Source organism: Panulirus ornatus, chromosome 10 (assembly GCF_036320965.1).
Source record: "Panulirus ornatus isolate Po-2019 chromosome 10, ASM3632096v1, whole genome shotgun sequence".
NCBI classification, from domain to species: domain Eukaryota; kingdom Metazoa; phylum Arthropoda; class Malacostraca; order Decapoda; family Palinuridae; genus Panulirus; species Panulirus ornatus.
In genome coordinates, this window is record NC_092233.1 from 24,353,485 (window position 1) to 24,369,581 (window position 16,097).

The 16,097-nt window shown below is 40.9% G+C and overlaps 1 long non-coding RNA gene across 2 annotated transcripts in view; it reads left to right on the forward strand.

Annotated features, from left to right (window-relative positions):
• LOC139750665 (uncharacterized) overlaps positions 1-16,097 on the forward strand; it is a 363,938-nt gene that overhangs the window by 292,892 nt on the left and 54,949 nt on the right. For both annotated transcript variants that reach the window (XR_011713195.1, XR_011713196.1), the window contains one exon: positions 7,704-7,838. This is a non-coding gene — a long non-coding RNA (uncharacterized lncRNA). The remainder of the gene's footprint in view (positions 1-7,703; positions 7,839-16,097) is intronic.

Here is a 16,097-nt window from a genome sequence, read left to right on the forward strand (position 1 = left end):
TTTTCCAGCACTCTGCGCACAATATCCTTTATTCAGTACCATGTACAGTATAACCATTATCCAGCACCCTGTACAACATCAATTATCTAGCACCATGTAAAATTTGTACATTATCTAGCACCCTGTACAACATATCCTTTATCCAGCACCCTGTACAACATAACTATTATCCAGCACTCTCTACGACATATCCTTTATCCAGCACCATGTACAACATACCTGTTATCAAGCACCCTGTTCAACATATCCATTATTGGGCACTGTACAACGTATCCTTTATCCAGCACCCTGTACAACATAACTATTATCCAACACCCCTGTACAACATAACCATTTTCCAACACCCTATTCCTGACCATCATCCAGTACCCTGTGCAACATAACCATTATCTAGCACCCTGTACAACATAACCATTTTCCGTCACCCTGTACATGACCATTATCCAGTACCCTGTGCAACATAACCATTATAGAGTATCCTGTACAAAACTATTATCCAGCACCCTGTACAACATAACCATTATCCAGCATTTTGTACAACATAACCATTATCCAGCACCCTGTACAACATGACCATTGTCCAGTAACCTGTACAACATAACCATTATCCAGCACCCCGTACAACATAACCATTATCCAGCATTTTGTAAAACATAACCATTATCCAGCACCCTGTACAACATGACCATTATCCAGTAACCTGTACAACGTAACCATTATCCAGCACCCTGTACAACATAACCATTATCTAGCACCCTGTACAACATAACCTTTGTCTAGCACCCTATTTAACATGACCATTATCCAGTGCCTTATACAACATAACCATCATTCAGCACCCTGTACAACATATCCATTATTCAGCACTTTGTACAACATATCCGTTATCCAGCACTCTGTACAGCGTTTCCATTATCCACTACCCTCTGTACTACAGCATATCCATCATCCTTCCTCCAGCCTCTACAGCATATCCATTATCTGTCAGCCTCTACAGCATATCCATTATCTGTCTGCCTCTGCAGCATATCCATTATCTGTCAGCCTCTTCAGCATATCTATTATCTGTCAGCCTCTACAGCATATCTATTATCTGTCAGCCTCTACAGCATATCCATTATCTGTCAGCCTCTACAGCATATCCATTATCTGTCAGCCTCTACAGCATATCCATTATCTGTCAGCCTCTACAGCATATCCATTATCTGTCAGCCTCTACAGTATATCCATTATCTGTCAGCCTCTACAGCATATCCATTATCTGTCAGCCTCTACAGCATATCCATTATCTGTTAGCCTCTACAGCATATCCATTATCTGTCAGCCTCTACAGCATATCCATTATCTGTCAGCCTCTACAGCATATCCATTATCTGTCAGCCTCTACAGCATATCCATTATCTGTCAGCCTCTACAGTATATCCATTATCTGTCAGCCTCTACAGCATATCCATTATCTGTCAGCCTCTACAGCATATCCATTATCTGTCAGCCTCTACAGTATATCCATTATCTGTCAGCCTCTACAGCATATCCATTATCTGTCAGCCTCTACAGTATATCCATTATCTTTCAGCCTCTACAGCATATCCATTATCTGTCAGCCTCTACAGCATATCCATTATCTGTCAGCCTCTACAGCATATCCATTATCTGTCAGCCTCTACAGCATATCCATTATCTGTTAGCCTCTACAGCATATCCATTATCTGTCAGCCTCTACAGCATATCCATTATCTGTCAGCCTCTACAGTATATCCATTATCTGTCTGCCTCTACAGCATATCCATTATCTGTCAGCCTCTACAGCATATCCATTATCTGTCGGCCTTTACAGCATATCCATTATCTGTCAGCCTCTACAGCATATCCATTATCTGTCAGCCTCTACAGCATATCTATTATCAGTCAGCCTCTACAGCATATCCATTATCTGTCAGCCTCTACAGCATATCCATTATCTGTCAGCCTCTACAGCATATCCATTATCTGTCAGCCTCTACAGCATATCCATTATCTGTCAGCCTCTACAGCATATCCATTATCTGTCAGCCTCTACAGCATATCCATTATCTGTCAGCCTCTACAGCATATCCATTATCTGTCAGCCTCTACAGCATATCTATTATCTGTTAGCCTCTACAGCATATCCATTATCTGTCAGACTCTACAGCATATCTATTATCTGTCAGCCTCTACAGCATATCCATTATCTGTCAGCCTCTACAGCATATCCATTATCTGTCAGCCTCTACAGCATATCTATTATCTGTCAGCCTCTACAGCATATCCATTATCTGTCAGCCTCTACAGCATATCCATTATCTGTCAGCCTCTACAGCATATCTATTATCTGTCAGCCTCTACAGCATATCCATTATCTGTCAGCCTCTACAGCATATCCATTATCTGTCAGCCTCTACAGCATATCCATTATCTGTCAGCCTCTACAGCATATCTATTATGTACCACCTTGTGATGTATCGGTTAGCATTCCTGACCGTGACGGATTCACGTGCCCCCGCCCAGGGTCGAGCGCATAGGTTCGATTCCTGGGTGCGGCAGTCGGTCCACAGTCAACCTAATTGTTCATCCACCCCTAGGGGTTGGTCGATAAAATGGGTACCTGGCTCAGACTAGGATATATATATATATATATATATATATATATATATATATATATATATATATATATATATATATATATATATATATATATCCCTGGGGATAGGGGAGAAAGAATACTTCCCACGTATTCCCTGTGTGTCGTAGAAGGCGACTAAAAGGGGAGGGAGCGGGGGCTGGAAATCCTCCCCTCTTTTTTTTTTTTTTTTTCCAAAAGAAGGAACAGAGAAGGGGGCCAGGTGAGGATATTCCTTCAGACGCCCAGTCCTCTGTTCTTAACGCTACCTTGCTAACGCGGGAAATGGCGAATAGTTTGAAAGAAATATATATATGTATATATATATATATATATATATATATATTATATATATATATATATATATATATATATATATATATATATATATATATATATATATATATATATATAACGTTAATGGGATGGCTTTGATTAGGGCCTCAGCTACCCGTGCCATCTCAGCTAACACAAGAAATATACGCGTTATTCACCGCCCTGCACAGCATATACGTTATCCATTAAGGAGATGAATATATTTCTTTGTCAGAATCCTTTTGTGTTGATAATACTGAATTAAAGAGCATTTTACTGATATTACTTTTTCAAAAGCATATTCCTTGTTATTTCTTTGCATCATATCGTATCACCCGTAGGTGCTTTGCACACACACGTGGGGCAACAAATGAGCATCACCGTGATTGATATTGTAACATAATACGTCAAATGTATCAAATCCTGTTAATGCTTGGGTTTTAGGAAGGGGGAAAAAAGAAAAGAGATTGAGCGCACTGGTTTAACTCAAGTGTTGCCCTCTCTCAATCATTTCGTTTTTTTTTTCTATTCTTAGTAAATACACCGAACATGGGAGATACCATTCTCTCTCTACAATTTAACCAATACGAATGATGAAACTGTTTTAACCCGGCACGTCCCTTTAGAGTGATGTTCTCTTTAAGTAAGTGATAAATCCCCTCGCTTCTGAACGCCTTCGAGTACCCTCATAATTCACTGATGCTTAAGATAGGATTGCAAAGGTACTTCATGCTCTCGATCACTTCACGTTTGTGAGATGTTATCCCTTGCTGACCCTTCGCATTCGAATTCACACAAAAGCACTCAAGATGGTATCGTTCGGGAGGGGCGTCATATCGGCTGATCGGGAAAAGCGGTGGAACACTTTATCAGCCGATCGTGGACGGGTGGGTTGGCGCTGGGGGTGGGTGTCTTCCTACGTGGGTGAGGGGACTCCTCCCCCACCCCATGTCAACGGTATTGCCTACTATTGATTTTGCTGCTATTATTTTTTCCTTTTTTCTACAGTTTCTAGGATCACTTTTGAGCGCTTTAAGATATTTTTCCCTTTGTTTCATTTAGTGTATTGGAAACCTAAGTGCACAAATGTCTTAAATGTTTATATATATATATATATATATATATATATATATATATATATTTTATTATACTTAGTCGCTGTCTCCCACGTTAGCGAGGAAGCGCAAGGAAACAGACGAAAGAATGGCCCAACCCACCCACATATGCATGTATATACATAAACGCCCACACACGCACATATACATACATACCTATACACTTCAACGTATACATAAGTATACATACACAGACATATACATATATACACATGTACATATTCGTACTTGCTGCCTTCATCCATTCTCGTCGCCACCCCGCCACACACGAAAATTTTAATAAAAAGAGTGTGGTTGAGAGAGCAGAAGAGGGTGTATTGAAATGGTTGGTCACATGGAGAGAATGAATGAAGAAAGATTGACAAAGAGGATATATGTGTCTGAGGTGGTGGGAACGAGAAGTGGGAGACAAATTGGAGGTGGAAGGGTGGAGTGAAAATGATTTTGAGAGATCGGGACCTGAACATACAGGAGGGTGAGAGGCGTGCAAGGAATAGAGTGAATTGGAACGATATGGTATACCGGGGTCGACGTGCCGTCAATGGATTGAACCAGGGCATGTGAAGCGTCTGGGGTAAACCATTGAAAGTTCAGTGGGGCCTGGATGTGGAAAGGGAGCTGTGTTTTCGGTGCCATTACACATGACAGCTAGAGACTGTGTGAACGAATGTGGCTACCTCGCGGGGGGGACAGCGACAAAGTATAATGATAATAAGGAAAAAGAATATGTTTATTGTTTACATATATTTATTATACTTGTCGTTGTCTCCTGCTTTAGCGAGGTAGCGCAAGGAAGCAGACGAAAGAATGGCCCAACCCATCCACATACACATGTATATACAAACACGTCCACACACGTACATATACATACCTATACATTTCAACATATGTATGTATGTATATATATATATATATATATATATATATATATATATATATATATATATATATATATATATATATATGGTGAGGTGCCTGAGGATTGGCGGAATGCGTGCATAGTGCCATTGTACAAAGGCAAAGGGGATAAGAGTGAGTGCTCAAATTACAGAGGTATAAGTTTGTTGAGTATTCCTGGTAAATTATATGGAAGGGTATTGATTGAGAGGGTGAAGGCATGTACAGAGCATCAGATTGGGGAAGAGCAGTGTGGTTTCAGAAGTGGTAGAGGATGTGTGGATCAGGTGTTTGCTTTGAAGAATGTATGCGAGAAATACTTAGAAAAGCAAATGGATTTGTATGTAGCATTTATGGATCTGGAGAAGGCATATGATAGAGTTGATAGAGATACTCTGTGGAAGGTATTAAGAATATATGGTGCGGGAGGAAAGTTGTTAGAAGCAGTGAAAAGTTTTTATCGAGGATGTAAGGCATGTGTACGTGTAGGAAGAGAGGAAAGTGATTGGTTCTCAGTGAATGTAGGTTTGCGGCAGGGGTGTGTGATGTCTCCATGGTTGTTTAATTTGTTTATGGATGGGGTTGTTAGGGAGGTAAATGCAAGAGTTTTGGAAAGAGGGGCAAGTATGAAGTCTGTTGGGGATGAGAGAGCTTGGGAAGTGAGTCAGTTGTTGTTCGCTGATGATACAGCGCTGGTGGCTGATTCATGTGAGAAACTGCAGAAGCTGGTGACTGAGTTTGGTAAAGTGTGTGGAAGAAGAAAGTTAAGAGTAAATGTGAATAAGAGCAAGGTTATTAGGTACAGTAGGGTTGAGGGTCAAGTCAATTGGGAGGTGAGTTTGAATGGAGAAAAACTGGAGGAAGTGAAGTGTTTTAGATATCTGGGAGTGGATCTGGCAGCGGATGGAACCATGGAAGCGGAAGTGGATCATAGGGTGGGGGAGGGGGCGAAAATTCTGGGGGCCTTGAAGAATGTGTGGAAGTCGAGAACATTATCTCGGAAAGCAAAAATGGGTATGTTTGAAGGAATAGTGGTTCCAACAATGTTGTATGGTTGCGAGGCGTGGGCTATGGATAGAGTTGTGCGCAGGAGGATGGATGTGCTGGAAATGAGATGTTTGAGGACAATGTGTGGTGTGAGGTGGTTTGATCGAGTGAGTAACGTAAGGGTAAGAGAGATGTGTGGAAATAAAAAGAGCGTGGTTGAGAGAGCAGAAGAGGGTGTTTTGAAGTGGTTCGGGCACATGGAGAGAATGAGTGAGGAAAGATTGACCAAGAGGATATATGTGTCGGAGGTGGAGGGAACGAGGAGAAGAGGGAGACCAAATTGGAGGTGGAAAGATGGAGTGAAAAAGATTTTTTGTGATCGGGGCCTGAACATGCAGGAGGGTGAAAGGAGGGCAAGGAATAGAGTGAATTGGAGCGATGTGGTATACCGGGGTTGACGTGCTGTCAGTGGATTGAATCAAGGCATGTGAAACGTCTGGGGTAAACCATGGAAAGCTGTGTAGGTATGTATATTTGCGTGTGTGGACGTATGTATATACATGTGTATGGGGGGGGGGGGGGTTGGGCCATTTCTTTCGTCTGTTTCCTTGCGCTACCTCGCAAACGCGGGAGACAGCGACAAAGTATAATAAAAAAAATATAATAAAAAATATATATATATGTATACATGACATAATTCGTACTTGCTGCCTTCATTCATTCCGTCGCCACCCCTCCACACATGAAATGACAACCCCTTTCCCCGCATGCACCCGAGGTAGCGCTTGGAAAAGACAGCAAAGGCCACATTCGTTCACACTCTGTCTCTGGCTGTCATGTATAATGCACCGAAACCACAGCTCCCTTTCCACATCCAGGCCCCACAAAACTTCCCATGGTTTACCCCACACCCTTCACATGCAGTATACCACGTCGTTCCAATTCACTCTATTCCTTGCACGCCTTTCACCCTCCTGCATGTTCAGGCCCCGATCGCTCAAATTCTTTTTCACTCCATCCTTCCAACTCCAATTTGGTCTCCTACTCCTCGTTCCCTCCACCTCTGACACATATATCCTCTTTATCAATCTTTCCTCACTCATTCTCTCCATGTGACCAAACCATTTCAATAAACCCTCTTGTGCTTTCTCAACCACACTCTTTTTATTACCACTTCTCTTACCCTTTCATTACTTATTTGATCAAGCCACCTCACGGCACTCATTGTCCTCAAACATCTCACTTTCAACACATCCACCCTCCTCCGCACATCCCTATCTATAGCCCACGCCTCGCAACCATATAACATTGTTGGAACCACTATTCTTTCAGACATACCCATTTTTGCTTTCCGAGTTAATGTTCTCACCTTCCAGACATTTTTCAATGCTCCCAGAACTTTTCTTCCCCTCCCCCACCTTGTGACTCACTTCCGCTTCCATGGTTCCATCCGCTGCCAAATCCACTGCTAGATATGTAAGACACTTCATTTCCAGTTTTTCTCCATTCAAACATACCTCCCATTTGACATGTCCCTCAGCCCTACTGTACCTAATAACCTTGCTCTTATTCACATTTACTCTCAGCTTTCTTTATATATATATATATATATATATATATATATATATATATATATATATATATATATATATATATATATGTGTGTGTGTGTGTGTGTGTGTGTGTGTGTGTGTGTGTGTGTGTGTGTATACTTTTCTTTTAGTATTTAATTTTTTTCACTCTTACAGTTCGTTCTGCATATACCAACCCAGCACCACTACAGGAGATTGTGAGGGAGACGTAATGGAACTGGGGAATCCTGTGTGGCATAGTAAAACACTGACGGTGTCTTAGCTGTTCTCATGTCACCGTTTTCTTTGACGGTAAGTATCCTCAAACTTTTCATTTTCTTTGAGAGGATTCTTATTACCTTGATTGAGTCTAACAATAAATGATATTGTTCTGTATTTTCAGTACACATGAAGCATTTTTCTTTGATATTTGTTTTTTGTTTCCCACGTTAGCGAGGTGGCGTAAGGAACATATGACGAAAAGGCTTCATTCATTCGCTCACATCCATTTTGTAGCTGTCATGTATGATGCACCGAAAACACAGCCACAAGTCCACAACCAGGTTCCACAAAATTTTCTATGGTTTTTCCTGGCGTCTTCATATTCTCTGGTACAGTCTGTTGACAGCACGTTGTCCCCTGTATACCACATCGCTGAAAGTCACTCTATCCCGTGCACACTTTTTACCTTCTTGCATGTTCAGGCCCCGAACATTCAAAAGCTTATTCACATCGTTCTTCCAATTCCGATTTGGTCTCTTCCTTCTTGTGCCTTCCACTTCTGACACATAAATCCTCTTTGGCAACCTCTCATCACTCATTCTCCGTATATGCCTCAACCATTTCAGCACATACTCTTCATCTCTCTAAACTGTATTCTTATTGCCACGCCGTTTTCTTATCCTATCGTTACTTACCCGATCAACTTTCCTCACATGGCATATTGTCCTCAAACGTTCCATTTCCAACACTGTCACCCTCTGTCGTACATTATCATGTATAACCCATACCCACATCCATACATCATTGGGACTACTTTGTAATCCACATTTATATTACCCCACATCAATCTGGAGTTCACTTCCTTACATTCTTTCACCGTCTCCACAATTCCTGCTTCAGCAGTAGTGCTACCTCTTCCTTAGCTTTTGCTCTAACACCAACCCAGACTTTATTCCTAAGAGTATTTCCAAACAATTGTTCCCCTCTACTCTTGGGCTTTGTTTCACTCAGAGCTGAGACATGCAGGTTCCTGTCCTCAGACGTACTACCTATCTCTCCTTTCCTCTCTTCTTGGTTACATCCACACACACTCAGGCACCCCAGCCTGACCTGAGCCTTCGAGTAGGATGAGCACTCATTGCGCAGCTCCTCCTGTTCCTTTCTTTATAGACTGAAATATAAGAAGGGATGGGTTTCCAGCCCCACGCTCCCGCCCTTTTTAGTCGCCTTCTTCTACGCACAGGGAATAACTACATGGGTAGAATTTTTTCTCCCATATCCCCATTGTTTAATGTGGGACTACAGTAAAGCGGACGAAATAATATTTTTTTCTTTCTCTTTTAAGAAAAGAACAGATTACACTTAATCATTTTCTTTTCACTGATCCTTCTTACGAGAAGAAACGAATATTAAAAAGAAAATCTTGAGAATCCAGTCTTAAGTCGTCTCTTCCGTCTTATCATCATTAGTTATTTTCCACATAAAGCTTGTCAGTCCATATGACTCTCTTCTCGTACTTTATAATTTCTCATTTTTTATCCTCTCTCGCAATCATAGTATATAGTTCACTCATTGCATTTCTTCGTCTAGTATTATTATTTCACGTAATTATATGATTATAGTCTTCAAACGGTTATTCACTTCTGTTTATACATTTTCTAACTTCATTTGCATGAGTTTCCTATTTATTCGTTTTCTTCATTTTTCTGGTTTGATTTACAGTTACTTACCTCGTTTCACACTTTTCATATTTATTATATATATATTTTTTTTCAGCTTTGCTTGCTATTTGTTATTATCTTGCTTACTTCCCGCGCTTTTCTCATTGTATAAAGACCATTTTTTTTCGCTTCCCCGTTCATTATTTACTCATTTCTTATATAAATTTCTCTTTTCCGCTTGTATATTATCTTGTTTCTGTGATACTCCAATTCATTCGCACTCCTTCACACCTCTTCCTTAACTCCAGTCTCTCCTTGTTTAATTCCTCCATGTTTTCTTATTTTCCATTTTCTTTCTCTCCTTTTTCCAGTTTACGTTCTTTTTTTTTTTTTCAATCTCGCTTTTCTAGCACGTTACTATGTTTTTCATTTCATGATTTTATTCTTTTGTCTTTGACGTTCTTGTGACCATGTCTTGGCGATGCTGCGTTCCACATGTTCCCTTCCCAGCATTTTGTTTCAAATATATTGTTTCACTGTCCACAAACGTTTGTCGGTCGTTTCGTTCCGGGTAGAGTATTCCGGATTTCACCAGATTCGTTTCAAACCGTTCTCTAGATATTGTGTAGTAGATGTGTTTCTGATATCAGATTCGTGCTGTTGCGCTCTAGGTATTGTGTTTCGGGGAATCGATTTGAGTGTTGTGTTCCTTGTTTTGCAGTCTTCAGGTTGTTGTATTCCATATATATATATATATATATATATATATATATATATATATATATATATATATTTTTTTTTTTTTTTTTTTTTTTTTTGCCGCTGTCTCCCGCGTTTGCGAGGTAGCGCAAGGAAACAGACGAAAGAAATGGCCCAACCCACCCCCATACACATGTATATACATACGTCCACACACGCAAAATATACATACCTACACAGCTTTCCATGGTTTACCCCAGACGCTCCACATGCCCCGATTCAATCCACTGACAGCACGTCAACCGCGGTACACCACATCGCTCCAACTCACCCCCCCCCCCCCACCCTCCCGCATGTTCAGGCCCCGATCACACAAAATCCCCTTCACTCCATCTTTCTACCTCCAGTTTGGTCTCCCTCTTCTCCTCGTCCCCTCCACCCCCGACACACACATCCTCCCGATCAATCTCTCCTCACTCATTCTCTCCATGTATATATATATATATATATATATATATATATATATATATATATATATATACATATATATATATATATATGAAATATATATATATATATATATATATATATATATATATATATATATATATATATATATATATGAAATATATATATATATATATATATATATATATATATATATATATATATATATATATATATATATATATATATGCAGTTATGTTTCTCATGTGGTAGAGATGTTCCATATGTTGAGTTGCTGATGGTTTCAAGTATGTTGCAGATTTGTTCAAGGTTTTATGTGGCAGAGGTGTTTCATTTGTTATGTTGCATTGTTGAAGGTGTGATGTTTCATTTGTGTTCCAGGTATGATGATGTAGAGGTGTTTCAGGTTTTATGTTGCAGTGTTGCAAGATTGATGTTGCAATCGTATTCCATTCATGATCATATAGAGGTGTTCCAGGTGTTATGTTGCTAATTTTTTGCAGGTGTAATATTCCATAAGTGTTCCAAGTACGATGTTGTAGGTGTGTTCCAGGTGTTACAAGGCAGAGATGTTCAAGTCGTTACGGTGCAGATGTGTTCCAGGTATGACATCATAGAAAGATTCCAGGTATCACTTTCAGAGTTGTTCCAAATGTGACGTCGGAGATGTGTTCCGGGTGTGATGTTAGAGATGTGTTCCAAGTATAATGTTCTTGGGGTGATCCAGGTCTGATGTTTCAGAGGTGTTTTAAAGTGCTGTATTGCATAGGTGTTTCTGGTTTTGAGTTTCAGAGATATGCACCAATAATTTGTTCAAGATGTAGGTATTACTTTCCATTTACTTTTTTAAGAGTTACTTCGTGTGTGTTTGTGTGTGTGTGTGTATGTGTGTGCATGTGTGTGTGTGTGTATGTGTGTGTGTGTGTGTGTGTGTGTGTGTGTGTGTGTGTGTGTGTGTGTGTGTGTATGTATGTGTGTGTGTGTGTGTGTGTGTATGTGTGTGTGTGTGTGTGTGTGTGTGTGTGTGTGTGTGTAAATGAATAAAAACGTATATTGGATTTAGGCAGCCGTTCGGCTGAAAATACAGTTGAGATATTACAGATATTACACAACTGGAAGGTCATGATAATTGTTAGTTAAATCGCCATAAAAGAGCTTAAGATCAAGGTGGGCTGGATATTTCCTCTCCTTGGGTGAGCTGCATCTGGATACGCAGGGTGGGTGGCAGATATACAGGAATGTTTACAGAGTAAATGATTTGATCCGTACAATATTCACTTGCTTGAACATTAAGTTATGAATAGTTAGAGTAATACAGTTGGTGACATGCCACATAGCCTTACTAATGGAGGACTGAGCTATTCATTTGCACAGCTATGCTGTTGTTCATGGACTATTTATCATTCACTATGGTAGGTAGAAGAGTGTTTTTACATCTGTCTGTGCGAGCTCTTGTGGTGACGAAAGGCATTCCATAGTAAAGGGTGTCAAGGAGAGGAGGTATCTGTAACAAGGGTGTATCAGTAGTGTATTGTCACACTGCTGTGTCAGCTGGCGTTGTTGGTCGGAGAGAGTGGACAAGGACAAGTTCAGCAAGATGACGGCCTCTTGGTAGGTGGTGTAAGATGGATCTTGGATGATTCTGCATTCCCTTTTCTGTACTCTCCCTCGCTGATCCTTCTGTGCAGCTGTTAGTGAGATGGACCAGGCTGGGGAAGCGTAAGTTTGCTTAGGTAGATATTTGAAGATGGTATAGACATTCCTGAGCTCAGCTGGTGGAACGCCTAGTGATTTCACTTATCGGGGAAGGTACAGATGGTATGAGGAAGATTAAATGATAATGCTGACTTGACTCTCCCAGGTTAAACAGTCGTCTATGGTGACATCAAGAAGTTTGAATTCTGACATCCCACCGGATGAGTCAGGGCCTAGAGTGATGTCAGGGAACAGGATGTTGTCTGCGCCCAGGTTGATGTGTATCATCACAGTCTTGGAGTGGTTGATGGTGATGTTTTGGGCCGTAGTCCACTTCTGAAGGTCGCTGATGATGTGCTGAAGGGCGCTGAAGTCAGGAGAGTTGTTGCTGATAATGATGCCAAAGGTGGAGTCGTCCACATACTTGCAGGTGTGGTTTTTGTCCTTCAGAGCGTTGTTTACAAGGATGAGGCAGTGCGGCCCCATCTTGGTGTCCTGTGGTACACCACATGCTAGTGTTAGTGAGGTCGATGTGGCTTCCCTCACGCAGACGGTATGGTGTCGCCCGATCAGGATGTCCACCAGCCATGATACGAGACATCCCCAAAGTCTTAGGTCGACGGCTTTCAGTATAATGATGTTATGCTTTAGTAAGTCGAAAGCCTTAATGAAGTCTGCGAAGTTGAGTGCCACGATCTTGCTCTCCTCCAAGTTGCGATAAATGAAGTCTAGGAAGTTGACGAGGCAGTGGCTGGTGGAGGAAAGTCTTGTGCGCGCGCGCGCGCGCGCGTGTGTGTGTGTGTGTGTGTGTGTGTGTGTGTGTGTGTGTGTGTGTGTGTACTTTTCCACCGTACTTTGTAGCATAGTCGACCTTTTTCAAGATTTGTCGTTCCTTGTGTTGTATCTCAGCTCTTTTTTTTTTTATATTCAACCTTGAGAGGTTGAATAATAGGACAAATTCGTTTGAAATTGTTTTGCGCCTGTTCGTGCATTCGTCCAGTGTTGTGAACGCGATATCTTTTGACTGGCTGATTAGATATGAACCATACATGTACCACAGACACTTGAGGATAAGTAGTAGTAAAGCAAGTTGGTTTCCGAGATAAGGGGTTAAAGGTTAAAGTCACAAGGTCTTACTGAAATTGGTACTGATTGCTGTCTACGCTATTGACCCACGAGCAGGTCATTGGATATAAAGTGAAGTTATCCCAAAGATACCGCATGGGTAGGTCTATAACTGGTCAAGATTTCGAGTTTGGAAGTCGAAGGATCAAGTTGATAAGGTCGTTTGTACTAAAATGTCAGTAGACGTTTATGTGGACATTATCTCGTGATCAGGTGATTGGATATAGACTTAGTTTGAGCTAAAGGTACAACATAGAAAGTTTCATTATTTCCGTCCCGGGAGTCAAAGGTCAAGGTCATGGGATCTTGTTTACGAGTACACAATATATGAAGACTGGGTCATTGGTTATGGATCAGACTGGATCACTGGTTATGGATCAGACTGGATCATTGGTTATGGATCAGACTGGGTCATTGGTTATGGATCAGACTGGGTCACTGGTTATGGATCAAACTGGGTCATTGGTTATGGATCAGACTGGGTCATTGGTTATGGATCAGACTGGGTCATTGGTTATGGATCAGACTGGGTCATTGGTTATGGATCAGACTGGGTCACTGGTTATGGATCAGACTGGGTCAGTGGTTATGGATCAGACTGGGTCAGTGGTTATGGATCAGACTGGGTCAGTAGTTATGGATCAGACTGGGTCAGTGGTTATGGATCAGACTGGGTCAGTGGTTATGGATCAGACATGAACCACGTTCTCAACCTGATTGAATCATGAATATAAGGGATCAAAGATCAAGGCCACCAAATCATATGCGTTAAAATGCTCCTTATGTGATCATTATTTGATTACTTAGTGGTTGGATATGAACCAAACTTTTTCAGCGAAAACAGCAGAGTTGTGAACTTGCCTGGTAGTTGAAAGTGTAGGCTTAGAGATCAAGTCTACAAGATCATGTGAACCGAAATCCTATAAAATTTCTGTCCATGCAGTATGTCAAGACTGAGTGAAGAGATATTGACAAGACTTGTACTGCAGATCTCTACATCTTTTCAGTGTTAAGAAGTCTGGGGTCAAAGGTCATTATCACTTGTAAGTAAATGTTTCGCGGTTTTTCTTTTTTTCTACAGCATGTGAAGCCATCGGTAGTGAACGAATGTGGACAGAACATGTCCCACAGGTGCTACATAAAAGGGTTAAGTTCCAGAGGTCGAGGGTCAGAGGTCAAGGAGGTGAAAGGTGAAACTTATTAGATGAGGGTCATGCGTAGAGGGCAGAATTTTTACAGATTTTCTTCTCCAGCTTTTGAGTGGTAATGTTCGTACGATCCTCTCTACGTTGCTTGTGGCGTTGTACTTCAATTGTTGTCCCAAAGATGTGTTTTAGGTGTTGTTCTTCATGGATTATGTTCCAGGTGTTGTTCTTAATGGATTATGTTCCAGGTGTTGTTCTTAATGGATTATGTTCCAGGTGTTGTTGTTCATGGATTATGTTCCAGGTGTTGTTCTTCATGGATTATGTTCCAGGTGTTGTTCTTCATGGATTATGTTCCAGGTGTTGTTCTTCATGGATTATGTTCCAGGTGTTGTTCTTAATGGATTATGTTCCAGGTGTTGTTGTTCATGGATTATGTTCCAGGTGTTGTTCTTAATGGATTATGTTCCAGGTGTTGTTCTTCATGGATTATGTTCCAGGTGTTGTTCTTCATGGGTTGTGTTCCAGGTGTTGTTGTTCATGGATTATGTTCCTGGTGTTGTTCTTCATGGATTATGTTCCAGGTGTTGTTCTTCATGGATTATGTTCCAGGTGTTGTTCTTCATGGATTATGTTCCAGGTGTTGTTCTTAATGGATTATGTTCCAGGTGTTGTTGTTCATGGATTATGTTCCAGGTGTTGTTCTTCATGGATTATGTTCCAGGTGTTGTTCTTAATGGATTATGTTCCAGGTGTTGTTGTTCATGGATTATGTTCCAGGTGTTGTTCTTAATGGATTATGTTCCAGGTGTTGTTGTTCATGGATTATGTTCCAGGTGTTGTTCTTCATGGATTATGTTCCAGGTGTTGTTCTTCATGGGTTGTGTTCCAGGTGTTGTTGTTCATGGATTATGTTCCAGGTGTTGTTCTTAATGGATTATGTTCCAGGTGTTGTTGTTCATGGATTATGTTCCAGGTGTTGTTCTTAATGGATTATGTTCCAGGTGTTGTTGTTCATGGATTATGTTCCAGGTGTTGTTCTTCATGGATTATGTTCCAGGTGTTGTTCTTCATGGGTTGTGTTCCAGGTGTTGTTGTTCATGGATTATGTTCCAGGTGTTGTTCTTCATGGATTATGTTCCAGGTGTTGTTCTTCATGGATTATGTTCCAGGTGTTGTTCTTCATGGATTATGTTCCAGGTGTTGTTCTTCATGGGTTGTGTTCCAGGTGTTGTTGTTCATGGATTATGTTCCAGGTGTTGTTCTTCATGGGTTGTGTTCCAGGTGTTGTTCTTCATGGATTATGTTCCAGGTGTTGTTCTTAATGGATTATGTTCCAGGTGTTGTTCTTCATGGATTATGTTCCAGGTGTTGTTCTTAATGGATTATGTTCCAGGTGTTGTTGTTCATGGATTATGTTCCAGGTGTTGTTCTTCATGGATTATGTTCCAGGTGTTGTTCTTCATGGGTTGTGTTCCAGGTGTTGTTGTTCATGGATTATGTTCCAGGTGTTGTTCTTCATGGATTATGTTCCAGGTGTTGTTCTTCATGGATTA